The 26071-nt window shown below is 43.4% G+C and overlaps 1 long non-coding RNA gene across 3 annotated transcripts in view; it reads right to left on the bottom strand.

The window, feature by feature from the left end:
* LOC123002100 (uncharacterized) overlaps positions 1-25285 on the bottom strand; it is a 32392-nt gene extending 7107 nt beyond the window's left edge. The window contains exons 1-3 of one of the 3 annotated variants that reach the window (XR_008957331.1): positions 23861-25285; positions 9710-23783; positions 1624-9079 (exon numbers count right to left, since the gene is read on the bottom strand). This is a non-coding gene — a long non-coding RNA (uncharacterized LOC123002100). Of the gene's footprint in view, positions 1-1623; positions 23784-23860 lie in introns of those variants that run through there. The other 2 variants (XR_008957332.1, XR_008957330.1) reach the window with 2 other exon arrangements.
* Positions 25286-26071: the final 786 nt, after the last annotated feature.

The raw sequence follows: 26071 nt of genomic DNA, 5'->3' as shown, positions 1-26071 counted from the left end.
AGCAACAAGGCCTCTGGAGGATTAAGCAGAGAAGTGGCCCAGTATCACATCTGCTGCCTTCTATTTTTTAAAGGAAGTCATATGGCCAGATTAAAGGGGTGGGGAAATAGACTCTTAATGGGAGGGGCTATGAAGTTTTTGAACCATATTTGAAATCTACTGTACTAGGTATAAACTATTCCAACTACTTAGTTTGGTTTTGTAATTTACTGCTTCAGATTTTTGTTATTCAAATTCCAAAATTCAAATGAGCTAGGAATTACCCAGCACATTCCAGGCATCCCAATATTCTTATTCTGATTTATAGAAGAACATATAGAAAAACCACTAAGAGTTTACACAATTCTAAATCAGAAATATGAATGACCCTTGTACCCCAGGTAGAAGAGAAAAGCATTTCAGGTGATTAGAATTTTGAAGAATATGAAAACTAAATTAATTTTATTTTAGTTTTTGGTATATGTAGGGAAAAGATACAGAAATTTGTGCCTTAAGATGTGTGGGTGGAAGAAAGGACAAATAAAATGAAACATATATAAATGTTCCTTGAGCTAATTCTGAAGCCTGAAGAATAAAAATGAAACCTTAATATGAAAATAAACTAAAACCTTAGTATGGATATTTGACTTGAAACTGGTGGGCTAATCCAGAGATTTATCTCTAATGTAGATGGTATTTAGGGAACTTTCTAACTCTGTGACTCTTTTCTATGTGTTGGATCTTTACATGAAAAGATCTTTAGGAAATTGTGGCCCAGACAGACTGAATTATCTTGGGGAACCAGCCAGTTAGTAGTAGAGTTAGGACTAGAGCCTACATCACCAAGTTGCAAATCCAAGATTTTCCCATTATTTCATACTGTTTCCATCATAGCTGCTGTGTTCAGAGGCTCCTACCTTTAGGGGTTATACTTACAGAGTTTAGAGAGGAAATCCGTTGGAAAACTGCAAAATATTAGTCATCCCCAACAGAATGGGAAGTTGGATGGGTGAGGGCATCCCCTGTTCTTCCTATTTGAAAAGGCAGCCGTGTCTTTCAAGGCATTTTGGGGGATGTGTTAATAGTGCCTCTTGCCTAGCTTTTGGTTGGGCATGTCTACATTACCTACTAAGTAGGTGACAACATTTTCCTTGGTGGAAAGTGCATTAGGTAATGATATTTTTCCTATGCACTCATCAACAACACTGTCCCTGTCCAAGACATGGCCATGAGTTAGCTCATGTTCTGTCTGGGGGGGTGCACAGTCACACCTCTCCCAGTCACCCCTTGTTGATTTTAAGCTACTGAAACTACTCTTTGTGTTGCTCGGTGACTATTAACTATATTTGACAAAAAGAATGTTTTCCATGTTCTGGTAAGGAAATCCTCTGTCAAGATAAACAGCCCTTCCCCTCCTGTCCTCCAACTTGGGTCTTGCCAGGAAGGTCTAAATAGGTTCTCTGTAGTCATTTTCTTTTCAGTATTTCACACTGGAGTTCAGTTATAAACTTGAAGCCAGAAAAATTAACTTTTGCTGAAAGACCACAGAACCCACAGAATAGAGAGCTATTTTAGGTTCAGGTAGCCAGCCCCAGACCTCTTTTAGACATTTTGTGTCTAGGGAAATGTCCTTTCTCTCTCTTCTTCTTTTCTGTCATTTTCCTATGCAATTAATTTAATAAATATGCCTCCCTCTTGAATTTTTGCGAATATAATTTTCTACCCAAACATGCAGCTCCTCCATTTTTCTGTTCCGAACTACTTTATGAAGGATCTGGTTTGCCAATGAGCTGAAATCTACACTTAATACTTTATGATGCTACTGAACGATGTTTGGAGATGACTTTTGTCTTTTTGTTACAGCAAATAGATGCTCTTGCCGCTCTGGGGGGTGGGGGTGCCTCATGTTACTGCTGCAGATGGGCTGTAACTCCACACACAGGTGGTGTCTCAAGAACATGAAAACTCGTTCGGGGCCCATTACATGAATAGGAGCTACCATCCTCATTCCAGCTTTCTCTCCCTTCACCCCTTGCACTCTTTGTGACTTCTTTTCTTCCCAGTGGCCATCGACGTGGATTCTTTCTTCGAGGCCCGCCACATAGAAATTGGGGCAGTGGTGAGAAGGGGGTGTGTGGCGGGGAAGGGGAGCAGACGGTCTTTTGCCTTTGGATTCACACATCAGAAGAGCCATCCTGCCCACAGATTCTTGCCTTTTGGAGAGGGCTGAATTCTCTGCTGCCCTTGCTAGGCCCACACAGTGACTTCTGCAGCTGGAATCTGACTTGGATGCTAAGGGTGCCTACAGAAAGTGATCTGAGCCCAATCAGAAAGTGAGTTGGGAAAAAGAAGTGAGTCTGACTTCTGGGTGAGGGGTATCATGAAGCCTTGGGGCCCCATAATGCTTCCCCTTGTGACTCTGCACGTCTCAGGGATGGAGGCTTGAGATTGCAGCAGCCCGGGCCTCCTGTCCATCTGGCTATTTCCTCATTGCATCTGATTGAACTATTTTGTGCTTCTCTAAGACCCAGGAAAGTGTGGAATTCTGAATTATGGTCCTGGGCTGCCCGCATCACACCTGAATGTGCTTGGCAAGAAGAGGACACTCAGCCATTGAAAATCGCTTCAAGTTTTCCTTGGCGGTAAATGGTAAGGAAGTGGAACTCATAACGTTAAGACTGGAAGAGGAGAAGTGGCTATTGTCTCTCACCCCATCACTTATTTATTCTTCCATTTAATGAATGGTCGCTGAGGACTTTCTCTGTTCCAAGGACTGTGCTGGGTGGCTGGGCTTCAAGCCTGAGGCACCTTTCTTCTACATTGTCTCCAATGTACATACACGCTCACACACATATGCACACCTAATTTATTATTATGGTTATAATTATTTGCATCTGCCCTCTACATCCCAACCTCTTACTTTTAGGCCATTGTCTCATTATTCTTAGTTCTAACTTAGAAAGTTTAAATAAGTCTCTACTGTCCGCCCCTCCCCCCCTTCCCATCACTCTCCCTTTCCACAATGGCATCAATTTAATCTCTCATTAAGACAGTGATGTATGCTGAGAAGATCATGGGGATGGGAGCACTGAGAAGTGTTAGGACCCTGGGGTTATAATCGCTGTTCTGTCTCAGTTACTTTATCTATAGAATACAGGGTTAGCAGGGTGGGAGGATTAGGTGACTTTTCATTTCCCTTCCTGTATTGATTTTCAGTGATTCCATTTCCTGCCTCCCCAGCTAGGACCCCCCCCCCCCCTTCCCACACACACTTCCAGCTTCAACAGCCAACTATGGCCCAGAGGACATGATGCAAACTCATTTGTTGCCTATTCCTTTTTTTTTTTTAAAGATTTTATTTATTTATTTGACAGAGAGAGAGACAGCCAGTGAGAGAGGGAACACAAGCAGGGGGAGTGGGAGAGGAAGAAGCAGGCTCCCAGCAGAGGGGAGCCTGATGCAGGGCTGGATTCCAGGACCCTGGGATCACACCCTGAGCCGAAGGCAGACGCTTAACGATTGAGCCACCCAGGCACCCCACCTATTCCTGACCCTACCAGTGAGGTCCTTTGCAGAGCCCTACCTGCGTCCTGCACATGGAGCCTCCAGGACAGCACACTCCTGGTCTGTTGGCTTTTCCCACTTTCCCTCCTGTCTATTTGCTCATAAGGTTCTCCCTATTTACAAAGCCACATCTGTGTCCAGATCTTCCTCATCTTTCCAAGGCAATGTCCTCCAGGAAGACTTCTCTCTTTTTACTCAATTGACACTACTACCCTTTCTCAGTGTCACAGAGATTGAGCCTTTCATGTGGCACACATACATACAAACACACATGCACACATAACTAGGCATCATGTACATGTATGATGTATAGGTATGTATGTACATATCCATCTATCTGTTTATATCTTTATTATAAATTCTGTTCCCATGTCATTTTGTATCTAGGATGTATGACATGAAAAATACTCAAGAATGGGCATTCACAACTCTTCCTCACTTAGAAGAATTCGCAGCATTTTTTTCCACCTTGAGGACTTCTGTATACGCTAGGTCAGCACACAAACTTTTATTTGACAGAATCTGAGTGATGGGAGAGGGGAAATATCTGTATTGATTTATTTCAGAAAGTTATGGGTAGAAAAGAATGTAGTTAATCAAGAAGATTAGAAGGTTCATTGCCCTGCTGTAAAATTTAAGCTCCATGAGAGCAGGGATTTTGTGTGACATGTTCTCCAGTTTATCCCTGTTCTTGAAATGCTTGGCACACAGTAGGTGTTGTTTCAAATGTGTTGAAAGAATGAGTGACATTGGCCCATACCAGGTGGGCTGTGGGTGATGGAAGGGAGAGATCTTGGAAGTTGAGGGAGGCAGGTGGTGCTGACATGTGGCTGCTGTGTATGTGAGCTTTTGAGAAAGATGGGAAAAGGTTTTAGATTTTGCTGTGAGTTATGAACAAATCCTTCCTTGGCTTTTTTTTTTTTTTTTTTTCAGATGCTAGTAAAGATTCAAAAGATTGACAATGATTTCTTGGATGTTGGACCGATGTTTCACTGAATGAGGTAGCATCCCATAATCCCTTGCAAGGGAGGGGAGTCCCTGGAAATGAGGCACAGGCCCCCACAGGAGGGGGTGCTACACTGAGTGGGGAACAGGAGAGGTCCCCTTCCTCATGTGCATTTTTGCCACCACAGGCGAGACCTTGGAGCATGCAAGTTCAGCCATGGGAAGGCGGGTCACCTTCCTGGAGGAAAGACCTAATTCCCAGGTGCTGTGGCTCACTGGCTATTTTGGATACCTCTGGTCACTGGTTCTGTTGTGGTTCAGTGATGTTCTGCTTGGAATGAATAAGCAGAGTGCCGGGAGGTGCATCCACACTCTGTAGGGGACCCTAGGAAGGAAGAGAATCTCAGCAGATAAAACTTAATGGTCTGCAATTTGAAAAAATAAGATGTATCATGGTGGAGGTGGCTCTTTTCTTGTGTTTGGGTCAAGGAATCAGAATTTAAGATGTCAAAAATTTTTCTACGACAAAGCAGTGGTTTGAGTGTAGAAAATGGCCAGATATATACAGGAGGGGCTGCTCTCTAGATGAAAGAAATATATCTGTTGTCCCTTATTTATTCATGCATTCATTCATTTTGCAAATTTGTACTGAGTACCCACACAGCGGGTGTTGGGGGTACACTGGTGAATAAGAGCATCCTAGACTCTGTCTCCTACCCAGGAGTTTATAGTCTTGTGGGGAATAGACATTAAGGCCAGCAGAGCTTCGTGTGATGCATAATTTTGAACAGGAAAGTAGAGGGAACATGGGAGCTTCTAACATTACAGAGCCCCTTACAGACTGAGGGGTTCTGTAAGACATGTTTGAGAAAGTGACTTTTAATTTGAAGGTTGAATTTGGGAATTGGAGTTCATCAAATAAAACAGAGGAGGGTTCCAGGAAGTGGCAGTAGTGTGTTTTAGCCTCAGAGGGGAGGACTGTAGTCCCTTTGAGAGTGGAAAGATGTTCAGTTGGTGGCAGTGGGGATAGGAAGGGAGGGTGGCTGGAAGCAAGGCTATGTGTAAGGATTCTGGACTCTATCCCAAAGGCACTGGGAAGTTATTGAAGGATATTGCATTGTTTAGGTGCTATGAATTCTATGACACCATGATACTACTTTTCTAGGGCTGCTGTGATTGATGACCACACACTTGGTGGTTTAAAATAACACAGTTCTAGAGGTCCAAACTGGGCCCTCTGTCAAGGTGTTGACAGAGCTGTGTTCCTTCTGAAATGGGAGAATCCTTTATCATGCCTTTTCCAGTTTCTAGAGGCTGCCTACATTCCTTAGCTAGGGTCTTCCTCCTATTAGGATATGGACATGTTTGGGGCTGTGACTCTGCCGACCACAGATATTAGGCCTGGAAGTGACACTATCTGATTAGTGTGTATTCCACGAGGATGGGAGCCATGGCTCTTTGCTCACCACTGTATACCTTGTGCTTGGCACTGTGCCTGGCACGTGATAGGTGCATCTTAAATATTTGCCGGAAGAGTGAGGAGAAAGATATTTAAGACGTTCTGGCTACAGAAGGAAGAATGGGTTGAATTAGGGCAAGAGTGGTTGTGGATAGGCCAGTTAGAAAGTTATTTTTGTTCAGGAGATGGATCAGAGTTGCCTGGGAAAGGTGGCATCTATGGTTGGACTTGGAGGTTGATTAGATGTGAGAGTGGGTGACACGTAGATGTGTCACTTGGGCACAAAGGAAGGTGGTAGTGCCTCTAATGTCATCTGGAAGAGTAGCAGGTTCAGATGAGATGATGAGCACAGACTGGGATGGGCTGAGCTTGAGTTGCGTGAGGCTGGGATACCTAAGAGTCAACTCCTAACAGGCAGTGACCTATATTGAGTCTGAATCTTAGGAATGAAGTGGAGGCTGGAATTTAAGATTTGGAAGTCAAATCAGCACTTCGTGGTGGTTCATAGAGGTCACGGACTCTGACGTGGTCACATAGAGGAGAAGTGTAGATGGGGAAGGAGAGAGAGCCTAGACCAAGCCCTGGAGCACAGTTCACAAAATCTGTTTCTCATTCCCATATCACTGCTCTGCATGTTGAAACTCAGCTTGGAAAGAGTCATCGTTTGTGTCAAGTGTTTTTGCCGTTGTGTTGCTTTTATGAACATTTCTTATTAGGATGAACCCTGGGGGGTTGTCATGGAATATGGAAATCACATATTTTTAGAAAACCCACTTGCAGATTGCTTGCACTGACGTTTTTTGTGTGAGATTTGGAATTTGGGTCTAGTTAGGTGCATATTTATCAAGTTTGAGTGGAGAGTGTGGTAGGAGCCTCAAAAATCGGTGATGACCAAACAGGCACTCCCAGGGGCTGGAGGGAGCTGGGACTGGGTCCATCCTCTCTTTCTTTCCTTGTTTGCCTTTTTACCATGAACGCTTAGACTGAAGTGGGAGCCAGGGTCCCAGGCTGGGTATCCTGAGGGCTCAAGCCCAGTGAGAGTTTGGGGACCTTGGAGTAATTGTTATGAAGGACGGAAAGAGCCAGGACACTACCAGAACCCAGTGACTTCACCCTGGGAAACTGCATAAAGCCGCGTTGCCGAATCTAAATAGGACAAAAGAAGAGAGGGTGTTTGGGGCCCTTGTACTTAAGAATATTCATTGGGAGTGGACAACCTTAGTAGATCCTTTCCAGGACTTTAAAAAGCTTGAGGCAGGCCCAGGATACTTCAAGGTTTTTGAGATCCTAAGTATAAAAAACCCAAACCAACAACAGCAGCAACGAGAAAGGGAAGAAATGATGACACAATGTTGCAAATATTCTGGAATATTTAAGTTTACATTTAACAAACAAATTCTTTTAAACTCCAAAATGGACCCCACAATGAAGTTTAATTATGTGAGGCACGAGACAGTTATTTATTTATTTATTTATTTATGAGCAAGCATGCAAGCAGGGGGAAGGGGCAGAGGGAGAGAGAAACTTATGCAAGCTTCATGCCCAGCATTGACCCCGATGCAGGGCTTGGTCTCATGACCCTGAGATCATGAACTGAGCCAAAATCAAGAGTTGGCTGCTTAACCGACTGAGCCACCCTGGCGCCCCGGGCATGACATATTTAAAGGGTTTATAAAAGTTAATTCACTGTGTATCTTGTGGTATGGCCTCGTGATGCAACATGCGATTAGAGTGGATTGATGAATGTCATCATCTTTCAACTGTGTGTCATCTCTGTGTCCTATATCTATTATGAAAGTCAAAAATTGAGACCCTGGGGCGCCTGGGTGGCACAGCGGTTAAGCGTCTGCCTTCGGCTCAGGGCGTGATCCTGGCGTTATGGGATCGAGCCCCACATCAGGCTCCTCTGCTATGAGCCTGCTTCTTCCTCTCCCACTCCCCCTGCTTGTGTTCCCTCTCTCGCTGGCTGTCTCTATCTCTGTCGAATAAATAAATAAAATCTTTAAAAAAAAAAAAAAATTGAGACCCTGTGATTGTGAGGCCAAGGTCAAATGACCCTTCAGTGATGGTTCTTAGTACATTTTATCCGTTGTTTAAAACCCAAATAAAGTGTTCTTCCCCTGTCTTCAACATTAATCAAGAGCCAGTACATGCCAGGAAGTGGGCTGTACCAGGTACGGGCAGCACAAAGATGAGTAACATGCAGCTGAGGAAACAGCCGCAGCTCGCTCTAATTCTGGGGGATTTTTCTTGCTCTTGCTATCTTCTCTTGAGTTCTGAAGATTTAAAGGTTGTCCCATTTCCTTTTGCTTCTCTTGCACTTGAATTCTCTACTACTTTTTAAAAGAACAAATCTTAAGCACGTTATGTCGCTATTTATTTTAATGTGAAAATAAATCTTATTGTTATATTTATGTCTTATAAATAGTTAATTGTAAGTTACAGGCAGTTTTGTTGAAAAATGTAATAATCAAGCGTCATACCCTTCGGGGTAGACTCGGCAGCATGCAGCCCTATTCCTTGCATATGCAACAAAAGCTGTTTTGCTGGTTGATGCTTTTGATGTTATGGCCCCTTTTGGACTCCCATATAACAATGGTTTAAAATGACAGGAAAAGAAACTGCTAACTGTGGTCCAGTAGTCAATTCTCTCTTTCTTTTGGTAATGGGAACTCCACCACTTTAGGGAGTAATGGCTACTCAGCGAGAGACTACATTTCCCAGCCCCCTTTGCAGTTGGGTGTGGCGATCAGAGTCAGTTCAGACCAATGGCAGAGGAGAAAGAGCCACTCCTGTAACTTCTGGGTTTTGCCCTTAAACAGAAGCTTCTAGTTAGCTCCGATAGCTGTTATTATCTCTACTGCTGGCACTCCTGGAGAAAAGCTTTTACCTCTCCCTGACTGCCAGACCATGTGCACAGGTACATATTATCATATCACTTACCTTTCTCAGTTGTAAGAACCTTCTTTATCTGCCAGGCTCACTGTGGAGCTCACTGAACTCTTAGACGTGTTTGCGTTTCCAGCACTGGGCAGCAGACAATGTTCCTATTACGTTAGAGGGCCCCCATCAGTGTTTGCTAAACAGGGAGGGAACACCTGCATTGGGTTTCCAAGGTCAGTTCGGGTCAATCTACAAAATGATGCAGGGAGCACAGAAAGCATGTCATTCGAGTGTGCTAGTCACTAAATCGCTGATAGTAACGGTATTTCAACAACTAACCCCTCCCCTGTTCCCACCCTGTACATCTTACAGAATGCATCCATACCTTCATGCTTCTACCATCCATAAAATGCCACGTATCTAGCCAACAATGACAACCTTTAATTTTCAGTAAATGTCTTTTAGGGTGTTAGCACATGATTTGGCCAAATGGTTAAATGCAGCTTTCAGAGAATTTGCTAACTACCTTACAGAAAATTCAGCTTGGAAAAGAGGCTGATCAGTTGTGTTCCTTTAAACAAAGTTGGTTGGTTTGTAACTGGAGGAGTGCCCTAGCCTCGTGGAATTCTGACAATAATGTTACATTTTGGAGCATCTCTGGGTAACGTGACATCACTGAGCCACGCTAGACACGGCTCGTGGCCATCAATGCCATCATCCACTGCCTAAGCTATTCTGATTTCCTCTGATTTGGGAATCCCAGGCTAGTTTTGCCCGGGCTCTGAAGATGATCTTGGAATACCCTCCATCAGTTGCCATTTGTAGGGCAGGCAGGTAAACAGCAAGGCAGGGGGGAAGAAAGAAACCAGTTTATTGTACCTCAGTGATACCAGCAACAGCCATCGCCAATCACAGTGGAAATAGATTTTATTTTCCTTCCCTTGTGTGCTTTTCTGTAAACAGCGAAACACATTGAATCAATTTTTCAAACAAACTTGTAAAATCAGAAAATACAAGGACCTTTAACAGTTGGTAGCATGAATTATCAGGGGCCACAAAGAGGTTTTTAACTATTGAAACATGTTGGCAATGAGACAAGTGAGGATTTTTCCCCTTCCAAACCGTTAAAAATAGCTTTTATAAACTTTTAACTCCCTCTGATGGTGAGCTCAGCATTAATCACCTTTATGACATCTTATATTTAGGCCACGGATAAATCCGTGGGTCCTAATCAACCACTTTCCTGAGGAAATTGGCCAAATCCCGACTTGGGGGAGATGAATCACAACAGCCCTGCTATTCAGACAAATCTCTTTTCAAGTGCCCTTAAAGCTTTTTTTCATACACCAGCGAAGACAGCCACACAGGAAACAATCATAGTTTAATCTCTTGAAAAATTTCCTTCCTGCATCGCAGTGCTTTCAGACAGGTAGTCAGAGCCAGCCAAAGAAAATTAGCAGCGGCCCCTGCCAAGAGCAGGCTGCTACTTGAGCCTCTGAGCTCCCCGCCCCTTCCTCCCCTTCCGGTCCCCAGCGTGGGGGCCTGAAATGGGGTGCTCTTCTGCCTGATGGCGGCCCTTACTGCCATTGGGAAGGAAAGAACAAGGCGCAGAAGGGCCATTGGTGACTCATCGTATGACGAGGCATTTTTCAAGCCTCTCCTCCCTCTCCTCCTGGAATTCTCTCAAGCTCCTGGCTGGGAGGATGCACGTTGTCTGCAGGAGCACATTTGGTTCTCAGGAAGGGCAGTTTCTCTGAGATGGAATCATGACAAATGGGTGTCTGCCCTTTGCTGGTGGAGCCTCACTCTTCCTGGGGAGCAACGTGGGCTGGTTCTGAGCCCCCTGGGGAGTGCTGTTGTTTTCACAAGGCTCCCAGGAATCTGAGCTAGTCCTCAGATTGGTGGAAGGGACAGGCCCTAGTTTCCATAACTCTGCTTGCTTCACCTTCTGCCACCAGCAACGTCCAGAGTTTTACTGCAAATTTCGTTTGGGGCTCTCTGGATGCTTTCCCTTAGGGATTCAGTCACGGGTCTCATGAAGGTCTAAGGCTGGACCTTGCCTCGAAGGAGCTTCTTCCAACGAGCAAGTTCACGGAAACTGGACAAAAAGTGATCCCCTTCCCCACTGAGCCTTCTAAGCCATTGACCTCTGGCTCAAGTCCCTGGATGGCCTGTCCTCATCTGTTCTCTTGACCCCCTGGGAACACCCCCCCAATTGCAAGCATGCCTCTGCCCACCGCACCATCTCACTCTCTTGCCTCTTGGTGCTGCCTACTCACCCAACAGTGTTTTCATCCCCCCCCCCCTTGGCTTGGCAATTTCATGAACAACCTGGACAAAATTAGTTGCATTTCCATCTCTTGTGCACTTCCCCCTCCCATGTTTGTGACTTGTATAAAAAAAAAAATCTGTGTATAGACCAGAACATTGCCCAATCTTTCAGATTAGGAGAGAGGGGGCAAAAGGATTTATTGGCCAAACTTCTGATTGGCACAAAAGAAAGTGAACAGAATGAATGATCGTAAGAATAGTCCCTCCAGGCCACCCACGGTGTCTAGGAATTCCCTGGATCTGTTCTCGCACATTTTCAGGCCAAGCAAAAAGTCCTTGAAATAGGGCCTAATGGTTTTCATCTCATTCTTCCTCCATTGTTCAAGGATAACTGAAAGAGAGCTTTGTAATGTTTCCCTGAGACAGATGCGTCGGCCAGCTGGGAACGTTGTCTCAGCAGCCCTTGTCAGAAACCTGGCAGTCCAGGTCCCCAGTGTGGCTGAGGAGGGGCCTTGCTCACACTGCTGTGAAGGAATGTCAGTAACTCAGTGGCACCTTAAGATGTTCATCGTAGAGTTATTTATAATGTAAATTATTAATGACTTGAATTTCCAGCAATAAGGGGATGCTTAAATCACTGTTAGTACTGTCCATTCAATAGATACTTGTCTCAGGGATGAAAAGCCATGTTTTCAAAGAAAACTAAACTAATGGGAATATGCTTACGGTATGTTCAATGAAAAAATGTAGCATGCACTGTTTATACTAATTCCACTTTAAGTATATTTATTATAGAAAAAAGGACTATTTTTGGTAAATGGAATCAGGAGTGGTTTTAATTTCACTCTCGCAAATTTCATTATATCTAAAATGTTTTTAATGAAAGCAACGTTGTTTTATAACCCCAGATACCATTGTCATTATTTATGATTGTATCACTGCACTCCATTTTACTTTTTTAGAACCTTGAAACTCTCTTGAATTGTCTTCTCCCCCCCCCAAAGTCTTTGCCCATAGAATTCTATGTAATTGTTTTCTGATTAAAAAAAATTTTTTTTTTGGGGGGGGAGAGTATTTTTTATATGTATTCTACTTGGCTACAAAACCCCAAGGACATGCAATAACTTTCTTTATGTTCCTGTTCCTTCTCCTCTGCCAGACAGTTTATTTTGGTTAATTAGAACTTGGGCTTGGGTGGGACTTACTATTTTCCCTACCTCCTGATAGATGAAGTTACCACTGAGGTGAGTGAAGAGTGTATTAGGTATGCTGCTATCTAGAAGCTTTTGCAGGTAAGGTCCCTATTCCTCTCGTCTTGCTCTGCCTCTGAGCTGAATCAGGCCAGATTCTTCAACACTTTCCTCTGGTCTTTGATCTATTGACATACTCTCACCATGACATCCCTTCTGCTCATCTTTTTTTTTTTTTTCTTGTCCACATTCAAATGCCTTTAACTCTTGGTTTAGTAGTTTCCTCCCACATGCCCAGATCCTGCCTCTCTGTCTCTGTCCCCGAGACACGATTGGAGGTCCAGTCTCCCTCTGTGCTTCCCTCAACCCTGACCATCCCCTGCGTTGCATTTACCACCTCGAAGGGAAATTACCTGTCTGTCTCCCTCTGCAGGGGCAGGGATCACTTCCTCCTTATCTGTCCAACCCCAGTGTATAACACAACACCCCATTTTCCTAGGCACTCAGAGCAATAATGTGAACTGAGTTATGCTGGTTGTAATTTCCGTCTCCTCAACTGCAGGATCAGTTTATTTTCGACATTGCTATGTTCCTTTTGTGATTCCTAGACCATCAGGTTCTCATGGTCTTTTTAAGTCCTTGCACTAAAGCTTCAACTTTTCTTTATGGGCTCATCCAGCTACATTGGTTTCTAGCTGGTCCTTTCCAGTTGTTTTCTCTGACTCTGGCAGTTCACACATACGTAATGATATTCATACAGAATTGCACAGATATTATGTCTGATGAATTTGCCTGTTTTATGTATTTTTTTTTAATTTTTTAAAATTTGTGTTAGAGATAGATAGAGAGTTTGGGGAAGAACAGAGGGAGAAGGAGAGGGGAAGCAGACTCTCCGCTGAGTGCAGAGCCCAACATGGGGCTTGATCCCATGACCCTGAGATCACAACCTGAGCTGAATCAAGAGTCTGATGCTCAACCAAATGCACCACCCAGGCCCCCTACCTGTTTAGTTTTATCTGAGAACTTTCCTCCTTTCTCAGTCTGTCTTTGAAAGTCTTGGAAGGAGGAAGTGTAGAGGGGAGGAAGGGAGAAAAAGAGAAAGGGGACCAAATGATTATTTATGTATTTCATCTTTAAAATGTTTGTGCTCTACTTTGGTGAACACTCCGTGGCTCTTAATTAGACATTGTATTTTTTCTGGAATTTTGATACTAGGCGGAGTCTAAAGACATTGAGATACCAACTGGGCAGAGAAAAATTATGTTGACTCATACGTTCTAAGGAAATGTTGGGTCAGTAATGCTATATTACGATGTCTTTGGGTAGTGGCATTACTGTATAAACAACCTCTGAAACACTAACATTTGGCAAAATCAAGATCTTTGACAGATATTTTTAAGGCAACGTTAAGTTTTATCTTCTGGGCCAATGAAAGACTGAATGTCCAGAATTTGATGTTTGATAGGAAATTTCCCTACTATACATAACTGAAAAGGAATGCCTTCAAAGGCTGGCTGATGAACCAAAATAAAACTAAGAATAAATAGGACATAACCGAATGACAAGGAGGGAGGTCGTCAATCCTTGACAGGCATCTCTGCCTTATTACAACGGCTCTTCCTGGATCCCTGTAACTATAGCCGGCTAAGCCCTGATTTATTTGACTTCACTTCATGAAACTCTTATGACCTAATAATCACATAAGGTGTGGTGGGAACCAGAGTGAGATCCAGCCTGCCTGAGCCCAGACTAAGCACTCAGCAACAGGCTTATCCAAAGCAATGCCTTGCCCAGGTCAAGGCCATGTCAATGTATGAACACTTTGCTTACTTCAGGCCCAAGTTCAGATGAGTCAGAGAACATCCGTGTGCCTCTGGCCTCCACCCCATGATGCTTCTTTTGTTTAGTTGTTGATAGAGACCCTGCCCCAGAAGATTCCAAGGATTGATTGCTCTTGAAGGCACAAGAAATCACAATGCGATTTCCTGGCACCAGAAGACGTGTGGATGTTGGCTTTCTGTGTGGGGCAAGGTGAGGAAGGGAGTGTGGCATGCCACACTGGATAGGTCGCCAGGGACCAAAATTTGTCTCTTGCTCTCTCTCCTTTGCCCTCACCTACCCTACGCTTCTGTCATCTTTCCAATCATGAGCTAAGTGTGCACCAAGCCGCTTATTTTCCTCCTGCTCACACAGGAGACCACATTCTAGGCCTCTCTATTCTCCACCAGCTGGACATGGTCCAAGGAGAACTCCAAGGGCCAGAGGATAGTGAAATCACCAGAAGGAATGAGCCAGGGTCCCTGAATCCCCTTGTGGTAGGCTGCTGCTGAATGTTTGATCAGACTGTGATATGAGTGGTACATAAACTTGGATTAGGGTACACTGCTGAGATTTAGGGTTGTTTGTTACAGTAGTTAGACCGACCAATACCGGGTGGTTGCAAAATCCAACTTTCCAGTGGCCAGGATACCTTCCTTGTTCTCTGCCTCCACTGCCTCATCTGTAAAATGGGACACTGATTATACTTAAATCAAAAGGATGTGGGGAGATAGAATCACAGAACAGTGCCTGGTACTCAATGAGATGTTAGCCTACTACTACCGTTAGGTACCATGATTACTACCACTAGTATCTCTGCTGGAATACCACCCCAGTTATTGCTGTGGAGCTTTCTTTTGGAAGGAGGAAGCCCATGAAGTAAGTGCTTGCTCATTCTAAGAAAGCCTATCAGAGCCCTCAACATTCCTGAGAGGAGGAGAATAGGTTTCTTGATGCGAACTCATGTGAAGTACTTGCTAAACGAACAAAACAAGTCTTAGATCATGTTACTTGGGGATTATGTGCAAGGAACTGATACATTTCCTGTTGTTACTGAGGCTGAATACCATCTAATGGCTCACAATGGATTTAGAAAGGAGCGATCATTTTGGATTATGAGAAAAATCACTGAAGAGTTCATGGCAAGGCAGTTAATGATTTAATCTTCTCGGCTTATTTAGCAGTGGTGATCTCACTTACTGAAAAGAACATACAGTGAAATTGGCCTTAGACATTTAATAGTGGCCATAGAGCATATTTGACTTTTCAATGGGAGATTTGCTTTATGAAACTTAAGTAATGGGATTTAAACAAAAACAAGTGGCATTTATAGTGATGTCCCAATCAGTCAATTAGAATAATTAAAACTGTTCAGCTAGCTAGCAGGTAGAGATCTGAGTCTAAAGAGGGTAGAGTTGAGACGTCTAGTGTGGTCATTAAAAATGTGAGCTTTGGAGTCAGACTGACTGGGTTTAGATTTGTTGACTTACCAGCTGTGTGACTTTAGGCAACTAACTTATTCTCTCTGAGCTTTGGTTTCTTCATTTGTAAAGTGGAAATAATCATAATACTTCTCTTGTAAGGTTATGATGATTAGATGAGTTAATACATATAAGGCTTAGAACAGAATGATAGTAATTCTTATTATTTATCATAATTATCATCATTATTAAGAGAAAATATTATTTAGTAACTTGGCCTGGAACACAGCCATCAATTTCAAAGGTGTTTTGAGTTTTAGAACATTGAACGTCCATCTTACGGAGCTCCCCCTAGGGGTATAGCATAGAATTGCACTTGCCTGATTTAATGGACAAGACCGCAGCAGCAGGAAGGAGAGGGTTCAGAGCCAAGATGGTGATACACATTGTTTGCACCAAGAGGCTCATTTTCATACTTTTTGTTTGATGATATTTTTAGCTAACCTGAATGCTTTTGAATGCTGTTAGCTGATGAGAAGGACTAGAGAGATAAGAATGAGCCTGGTGGACAGCAGTACAAAGAACATTTATGGCTTCAACCCATCTCTGAACATGAAAATGGCATCTTCCCATTTTGCAGAGAACTGTTTTCCAGGAAATTAATTTTTCGTCTTCCCTTTTGTCTCTAGACGTTTCAACTCTTCTTTTTTAAACCACATGACATCTGTTTTTAAAACTTTTTGCTTGGAAATAATTTCAGACTTACAGGAAAATTGCAATAAGAATATTTACAAAGAACAACAAATACCTTTACCCAGATTCACCTGTTGTGAACATTTTATTGGGTTTGCTTTATCGTTTGTTCCCTCTCTTTCTATACATATACGCATGTAATATTTTTTTCTGAACACTTGTAAGTAAGTTGCATGCATCATGGCCTGTAATCCTTGAATACTTAGTGTTTATTTCCTAAGAACAAAGATAATTATTCTCTTATATAACCACAACACACTTACCAGTTTTAGTAAATTTAGCATCAGTATAATATTTTTATCAAATCTGCTGTCCATAATAGCTCCTATAACATTTTTTCCTTCAATACAGGATCCAGCCTAAGATTGCATTAGTTGTATGTCTTTTAGTTTCCAGAAGGCTTATTTTTAAAAAGACAGAACACTTTTAAGCACTAAAAGGTTAATCTTACTTTATTGCTCTTAATAACAGAGGCAAACCAACTTGATCTATTTATGATACTTGATACTGTAATAAAAATGAAATAAAATGTTCATCTCTTAGAATGGTTTACTTTTTTGCATGCCATTTAGAGGTAAGTGGTTAATTTTTCTAAGTTATCTCATGGTTCCATTCTGGGGCTTCTGTTCCCATAAACTTCTCAAGGATAAGCACTCTCTGCCTTCCTCAAGTTTAATTTGATAAATGTATGGACATCAACAAAATGGAATTCCAGGGAAATCTCTCAGTAAATAGCTGGGAAATACATCTTTTTGGAATTCAAATTGAATGTACTTTTTCAGGTTCAAGTTTGCTCAGACAAATGCCACATATTTTTATAGAAGAAAAGTTCTATTAATATTTTTAAGTGCCTCTCAAGTTTCTGGGACAGTGAACACATTACTGGGGGGAATGAACCAACCCATAAAACCTCTTCCAATGACTTGAACACAGAAATGCGAAATAGCCTTCAAATTTGAAGTCCAACTTGTAATTAGTTTGGGTGATTACCTCTTTGGCCATTTCTTCTGCTCTTATAATGGACCTCTGTAGGCGGGACCAGTGGCTTTTAGAGTCAGCTTCCTGCATGTCTTTATGGGTTCCATGAAAAGAAAGGTGTGTGTGTGTGTGTGTGTGTGTGTGTATGTGTGTGTGGTGGGGAGGGTAGAGGGTAGAGCTGCAGTTATTTGCTGTCCCATTCTTCAGAAGCTAGTAGGTGGTGAATTGGCCTAGTCAAATCCAGGGGTAGGAGAGAAGTAGTTGAGGAAGCAAGGGAGGTGCTGGGCTTTGGAAAGGAGGGTTAATGGGTAGACGGGAGATGGCGGAGGGCAAAGAGGGGGTTTCCTTTGCAATCTTTCAAAGCGAAATGTTCCTGGAAGTCATTATCAGGTAATTATTTATACAAGAGTAGCACTACCAGAGGACCAAAACAAACAGAAGGCCATGTGGAGAGCGAGCTGCTTGGCTCCCTTTTCAGATCGAGTGGAGTGGATGGTTGGTTGAGTACTCTGGCAGAAACTGTGTTTCTGAAAATAATGAAAAAGAAAAACACCAGGGAAACTGGTATTTGAATTTTGGATCAAGATGAGAATAATATGAGAAAGAAGGAAAGTTCTGGAACCTCAAGTCTAAGGGAGCAGAGAGTGAAAATGAAATTCTAGTCTAAGTGAGGAAGGAGTCACTATTGACCAGTGGCTAGTGGGTGGGGAGGAGGCAAGGATGGAACAGAGGGAGCTAAAGCACGGCATTTTTTGATTCACTGAAAAACGCTGAGGTGTTCTAATTCTCTAGCTACAGGATTTAGTCCTCCGGGGTTGAATGTGGATGAATTCCTGTCTTTTAGTGCATAAACTCACTTCTATTAGGAAGGATTGGAAGCTCATAATTACTCCTTAAGAGCAGCCATTTTGTGTGCATAGAAGGGCCCAACTCATGGACAATGGGGACCTTAAATATTTGCCTCAGATAATGGCCACAAAGGAAGGCAGGCTATCATAAGGCGTCTCACCTCCATCTCGTGGGCTTGCGGGGTGTTCGGTGTGGGAATACCCGAAGTATGCTCTTTCTGCAGCTTCTCAACCAACAGCTCGTGGCAGCTATTACTTGCCATGGAAGTTAAGCATGACACGGAATAAATTAGGCAAGTGAGGCGTAACTATAGTGGTTCAATTGTCTTTTCTGTGCGACTTGTACAAATTAGTCTGATTATTTTATAGACTGACTCTATAAGGAATAAGGATCTGGAATACAGTCCAAGTTTTTCTTAATAGGTAATATAAGTGGGATTAAAGATTAAACTTTAAATGGTTTTGGTCAACAGTGAAGACTTAGATACCACACAACCAGTGATGTTTAGTGATCCCTGGCATTTTTTCGGTGTGTATGTGGGAGGAACGATGAATAAGATAAAGTTAAATAAAATCTACCTGTCATATGATAGTTGGCAGTATCCATCCGTTTCCAGAGCAGCAACTTTGATGTCTTGATTTAAGTAACCCATGAAAGAGAAGAGGGTGTAGTTCCTTCAAGGGCAGGTGCAGTGGGCCTCTCTCTGTCCAGCAAGTCCTTTTCCTGTTGTGACTCACAAATTGATGACAATGGTGAAACTTCCTTAGTTTCATAAAATATAGTTTGATGTTTAGATAATCATGCTTATTGTTTTTGACCTTTCTCTTTAGAATTTTTCTATAGTAAGTAGTGCACATAACAAAAGTTAAATTATATTAGCTGTGTGGTCGATCAATACACAAGAATAGATCACACATGCATGCATATATTTAGCTCTATAAAACTGACATTCTTTAGGTAAAAGTGCACAAATATTTCTAGTTTCATGAGAGTCAAATTAAAATATATACAGGCATATTGCATTTCTACTTATCAAACGATAATGTAACATCACAATTCCAGTAAAATAATGTGCGAACAATAACCGCTATATTAAAACACTCAGCAGACTAATTTGTAGAGTAGTTGTCAATGGAAGTCATTATACTATTGTGTGCAGGTGGTGTGCTTCATTCTGTGAGGGAATTTGGGGTTCAGGTTCAGGATGAAGCAGTCAGAAAGATCTCACAGGGTGTAGTAGCCAAGCAAGCCTGTAAATAGGTTTTCCTCCCATGAATAATGGGGGAGGGGTGTTATATAGGGGTGTGAGAATGTCTGGGGGAAGATCTTCCTGCCGGGAGCACATGTACAAAGGCTGGTGGGTATGGAAAACTATGAGCCGTCCACTATTGCTGTAATTAGCATTCTGCAGAGGCCAAACCTTGGAAAGCCCTCTATGCCACCCTAAGAGATGCAAAACAGCTTCTGCTGTTATTCTAATACCTTCCATTTATGGAGTTGAGCAGAAAGCTGGGTCTCTCGTGTGGATGGTGAGCTAGAGAGCCCACTGAGAGGCGACACTGAAAGCTTGGGTCCAGTGGCCCCCTGAGCCATCTTTCTAGCCCAGATGTCTTCACAAGTTCATGGTGTAGACAACAGAGAGATGGGGAAGGGTTTCAAACAATTCCTGGGTACAGGTTAAAAGGTGGTCTGGGCACTGTGATACCATTTCTAGTTGTGCACTGGAGACGGAATGATGGGGTTGGAGAGGAGAGGACAGATTCAGGGAGACTTTAGGCCAGCTCTTCAGCAGGATTTGGATCTGACTTGGAGATGGCAGGGGATGGTGGAAAAGGAGAAGTCCAGGATAACCCCCAAATCCCTGCCTGATTTCACCTGCAGAAGGGGCAAGGAAGTTGGCCTTGGTGGTGACTTTTGCCTCTTGGACACCTAAGTGCCTCTGAGACACCTCAAAGTCAATTCAATCTGGAATTTGTGGAGTGGTCCGAGCTACACAGATGGACTTGGGAGCAGCTTGTCCTCCAGTTCTTAGTGCTTCCTTTTAGCTTGCTTTCTAGCTCAGGATTCCGTGAGTGGAAGATATTAGGGTAACAACAGAAGCTCACTCTCTATATTATCTACTGGGGTCACAGGAAGCCTCATGATCTTTTCCATAAGGCAGAACCAAAGGTGTAAGGTGTGAAAGGGGTTTGGGGTGGGAGAAGGGATCATTTACTCACTTAGGGGCACATCAACCAAAAGTTGTACCCTAGGGGTGGGAATTGAGATTGTGCTTGTCAAGCTGGGCTGAGGGTTCTGTATAAACGTGGAGGGCTGTTGGCCTCAAAATCACATGTTTTGTAGGCAAGGAGCGTTTGTGAGCTTGGAAGGAATGATTTTGATTTAATATACACATAGAGAATTAGGATTTAATGCATACTTGTAGCATTATAATTTATTATACTCACAGTGCCACTGGGACTAACAGGAACTCCTGTTCTTAGCATGCAGCATGAAACTATATACCCCAAATCAGAGCTGGCCTGTGGAGGCTGGCCACCAAAAGTCGTTATTGCTGCAGCCTATTGCAATGCAGGTAGGTCGGGGAGGTTCCTAAATTGGACGAGGAGCACCATGAACGTGGACTGGCAATACACCGGAGGCCCGAAGATGTTGTTAGGTGGAGTAGGACAGAGCTGGCTCTGTGGGGTGATTGCAGAGGGTCTCTGGAAAGGTCAGGAAAAGGAGGTAGCTGATGGTTTTGGAGCAGAGCTATGGTTTGGGGGAGGTCAGGGGAGCAGGGAGATGGATAACATTCATGTTCAGAGGAAAGTGTCAGGGAGTCCTGGGCCCTGAAGAGGGGGAGGGAATCAGGTCAATGCTGGTTGCATAGAGGGAGGCACAGAGCAGGAAAAGAGACCCAACCACTCCCTGTAAGTAGGGTTGGACATTCCTGAGACGTGAGAGGTGAGAAACCTGGTGGGCCATCCTCTGAATATCTGATGGATGGGCCAAGTTAGAAATACATGAGGTGGGGTTTTTTGTTTATTTTGTTTGTTTGTTTAGTTTTGTTTTAGGATACAGTGGAAACTTGGTGAGATTGTAGATCAGGGACAGAAAATGCAAAATGTGTTTACTTTCTCCTTGGGCAGGAAAAGAAGGAAAAAACTCCATCGGCCTTAGAATTTGCATATGTTTGTTAAATGAAGTGACAAAGTGGCCTCTGGAAAGAAATCCCGGAGACGCAGCAATTGAAAGCGGGGTGTTGGTGAAGTGCTATGAGTATTTAAGGGCACCAGGAACGTGTGAGAGAGAAGATTAGGTTTGCCCCAGTATGTGGGACAGCAAGTTAAAGGTCTGGGGACAAGTAAGTTAAATCCAGCCATTTTTATGGAAGAGGAAGAAATAGAGAAAGTGGGGTCCTCAAAATAATAAAAAAGCAGGAGCCCAGAGAGTGAGAAAAAGGGCCATGATTCAGTGTAAAATGAGCCAAGAAGCCTGGATTTGGAATCTGGATTTGGCTGTTTCCATCTGTGTCTGCTGGGCAAGTACCAGTGTCTCCAAGCCCGAGTTCTCATGTCTCTCCTTTTGAAAACAGGACCTAACTCACCTTCTCTGAAGGGTTATGGAGCAAGTTAAACAACCCAATTTCTCCTTTCTATTTTTATTTTTTTATCCTCTATGGAACCTGTCCGGAGGTTCATGGAGACAATATGATGGCGGCAGGAAGGATGCGGGGCTCCAGGTGGGACGTACGTGGCGGAGGACCTCCAAGCTCTTCTGGTTCAATAGGTTAAGTTAGAGAGCTCTCCTGGACCAGTTACAGGGCTTGGACTTAGGAACACACACGGCCCCGGAGGAAACACTTTGCTTACCGCCCGCCTCCGCTGGAGTTCTGGCCGTTCAGTTGGTCAAAAGGCAGCAAAGATCCGTGAAGCCTGTTCTGAATCCACCCAAAGTTTCTGTGCAAAGGGCGTCCTTCTCCCTTCTTCTCGTGCGAGGTGCGGCTATTAATTACACTAAGTGACAAAGATTCTCCTTGTTGCTTGGTGGACACAAGGATGAATCTTTGTTACTGACTGCAAGTAATAGAAGTCTGGTGCTGATAAAGAGCCGGGCCAGGAAAACACACGCGGTGACACGCAGGGGGCATATGGCACCTTCTTCTGAATCAACCCAAGAGGCTGTGGGGAAACAGAGTAGGTATTATTTAGTCAAGTTCCTCCTATGAAAATATAGCCCGTGTCCTTTTCTGCTTGTTCAGTTTTGGCACTAGAACAACCTGTCTCTTTACATTAGTTCAGTTCTGTAGAGAAACGGTCATTTAGAAGGAAATACTTGGAAAATTCAGGCACCCGTCCATTTTTAAAGTCACAACTGAATGATTGCTTTCTTATTGTGCTACACGGAGCTGGAAAAATCATTCCTTTCTGTACATATTTTTCTTTTTTGCTTTGTGTTTTCATTATGCTTAAAACACACATATGTGCCAGAAATGAAAACATTTTCAAAGGGCAAGTTTCAAGGACAACTAAAAATAGGACCTATTGCCAAATATACGTTTCCCCCGTATGTAAATGACTGGAAAGGAGCACAATGAAAAGCATATGCTATTGAAATTCTCTTTAGGAAAAAAAAAAAAAAGAGCTGGAGGATTTGACTTCTGGCCCTGAAACTCTTTAAACTAGTAGTTTGCACTTAAATTTTATCCTCAGTCTTTAGACATAATCCTTCGCATAGTTTATGTCTATCTTCTCATGAACATTGAAAAAAAAAAACCACTACTAAGAACAATTTTATTCTCCAAATGGGAAAATTTTATGTCATTGCATCAGTCTGTGGCCTGACGTGAAACATTCAAGTCATTATCGAGGCTGAAAAATGTATAAAACCAGAACATATAGGCTGCTAGTGGCCGCATCCTAGACCCAAGGATGAACCAATGAGTTGAGAAGTAAATGCAGATTTTTTAAGAGAAAGCCTTTGGTTTCTTGTCTTCCGTGGTCTGCAACCATGAATTACCTCAAATTCTATTACTCAGCAACCAGAAAGAATGAGTTCTCAACATTTGCTACAACATGGACGGCACTGGAGGAGATAATGCTTAGTGAAATAAGTCAAGCAGAGAAAGACAACTATCATATGATTTCTCTCATCTATGGAACATAAGAACTAGAATGATCAGTAGGGGAAGAAAGGGATAAAGAAGGGGGGGTAATCAGAAGGGGGAATGAAACATGAGAGACTATGGACTATGAGAAACAAACTGAGGGCTACAGAGGGGAGGGGGGTGGGGGAATGGGATAGACCGGTGATGGGTAGTAAGGAGGGCACATATTGCATGGTGCACTGGGTGTTATACACAACTAATGAATCATCGAGCCTTACATCGAAAACCGGGGATGTACTGTATGGTGACTAACATAATATAATAAAAAATCATTATTAAAAATAAAAAAAAAAAAAAGAATTACCTCAAATTCTTTCTGGGGGATAGAAAAAGGAATAGAACAAAGTACGTTAATTAAAATCAAAGACGTCAACGGTGACAGGGATTTGCTTGGGGTTCGGGGGAGTCACCCCATGTGAACGAATTGCCCTCTGTGCTTAAATCTGTCCCTTGTAACTTAGCAGAATCAACATTCTTCACGAAAAATCCCACTGGGGAGCCACTCGAATGCCTTGTTTTATCGTCTGAAAAAAAAAAAAGAGTTTGAGCAACGAGTCACAGTCACAGCTGTTCTCCATCGTGGTACAGTACAGTCACAAACCTGAGTCGCGGTCTTCCTCGTGGGGGGCTCCCGCGGGGCCGGGGTCCGCTGAGCTCCCTGGAGCCCTCGTCTTCCTCTGACAGGGCTGTGGAGGCAGTGCTGTCCCACACACTGTGACCGCAGGTCTCGGCCTCTACCCTTGGAATTATCTCGCTTTCCCAGCCCTGGTTAAATTTTGCCTTCCGTATCTTAATATTTCCATGATAGAACATGGAAAAAGAAACTTAGAAAAGGTTTCACCTTTGCGATGAAGAAGTTATGACCTTTGCTCGCATTTGCCAGAGAAAGTGGCTTACAGCACCAATTAACATGAATTATTAACTCCCAGATTAATAATTTATTAGAAGCCTAACGGCCCGAGGCACTGCCAGATCACACTATTGAAAGAAAAACGAAGAAAACAGCATAGCTCTAATTATAACAATTCGTCAACGGTGCTTGGAATAAGTAACGGCATTTACACTTTCTAGAGGATTTTTAAAATTTTCCCTTAATACCTCACGGGCTGCAAAGCCAGATGAATTAACCCATAATTCCTGCAATGACTTGTGTGATGTTGATTTAAAAAAAATTAAGTGCTCACATACCCCTTCCTTTGTGTCCACTTGTCTTTGAAACCCCTGTGCGTGTTAATCCGAACACGCACCTCAGCGGGACACCTGCTGTATTATCCACGTGGGCCTGAGGCTGCGCCCGGAGCCACACGGAGACATGGGGACCGGGCGTACCCGTTGCCACGGCCGTCCTGACAAAGTACCGCCCAGTGGAGGGTTTAAGTCCCCAGTGTGTCTGTGTCCACATTTCCCCTTGTCGCAAGGACGGCAGTCCCGTTGGGTTAGGGTCTCACCCTGATGACCTCGTTTTGACTTGATGACCTGTGTAAAGACCTGAGCTCTGAATAAGGTCACGTGCCGAGGTGTTGGGGGATTAGGCCCCTAACTTAGGAATTTTGGGGGAGAAGCGGGGGAGAGGATGCAATTCACCGAACTGGGGAAGTCTGGCCTGGGTCTGTGCTCTTCGCCATCAGGCTAGGCCACCTCCCATTTGTTGGTCTTTTTGAGTATGAAAAGCTCATTAAGGGAAACTTGACTTAGAGCATCTGACCGAGTCCTACCCAAGAACTGTCCTCAGCACGGTGGCTCCTGGGGACAGTGTCTCTGGGAGGAGCTCAAGCAGGGATCTGGCTAATTTAGGGGGTCAGACTGGTTTACAGCTGGAGACTCTCTAAATTCCCTTTGAGGTCCAAGCCCACTGTGTTTTGAAATCTAAAAGATCTTCCAGCTCTTTCTGTTTGACTCTGGAGTACATGTTTTCTTAAATCCACATTTTAAAGGCATTTTAGGAGGGAGAGACCTAATTACTTCCTTTTCTCCCTTCCAAATTCCTGTTCTTGGAGCCACAATTACGTTATACAGCACCACCCTACCTTGCAAACCAACATGACCTCATCATCTCTTGAAATGGAAAGAGAGAAACCAAAAGGCCCCCCAGTTCTTATTCTTTGGCCTTCTGACTTGACAAAGAAGCAAAGCTTGAAAATCCCTGTTCTCTAATGGAGGAGTGAAAAGGAAAAAAAAAAAAAGAGAGAGAGAGCAAGGAAAAGGAAAATCAAGAAAAGGAAAGGAGCAGAGAAAGGAATTTTGCAAATCAAAGTAAAAATTGGGCATGGGATTTAGAAGATTAGGGGCGCCTGGGTGGCACAGTCGTTAAGCATCTGCCTTCGGCTCAGGGAGTGATCCCGGCGTTATGGGATCGAGCCCCACATCAGGCTCCTCTGCTATGAGCCTGCTTCTTCCTCTCCCACTCCCCCTGCTTGTGTTCCCTCTCTCACTGGCTGTCTCTCTCTCTAATAAATAAATATAATCTTAAAAAAAAAAAAAAAGAAAATTATGCTTTGCTTCATCCAATGCCAAATGTCAAAGGAAAAAGTGAGAGCTCACCCGTGGTTATTCCACTGGTGAGACCCAGGGTCGGGATTCGCACGGACTGCTTCTTATCACCTGGTCCCGCTCCCCGCCGAGCTCACCCCAGGGCCATCTGGCAAAGTCATTGCAATGATCAGATTCCCAAGAACATATGCTACATTTGGCACCCAGCCTCAATATTTTTAGGATTTTCTCCTTTCCTTCTTTGTGTTTCTCTGTGAGTAATAGCATTTTAGTGGCATTTACGTGTCAGACCACTTCCTTGTTTTGCTTCTCTTTTGAAGCA

This window comes from Ursus arctos, unplaced genomic scaffold (genome assembly GCF_023065955.2).
Source record: "Ursus arctos isolate Adak ecotype North America unplaced genomic scaffold, UrsArc2.0 scaffold_4, whole genome shotgun sequence".
NCBI classification, from domain to species: Eukaryota; Metazoa; Chordata; class Mammalia; order Carnivora; family Ursidae; genus Ursus; species Ursus arctos.
The sequence above is the reverse complement of the archived record's forward strand: the minus strand, read 5'-3'. Positions and strand labels throughout refer to the sequence as shown.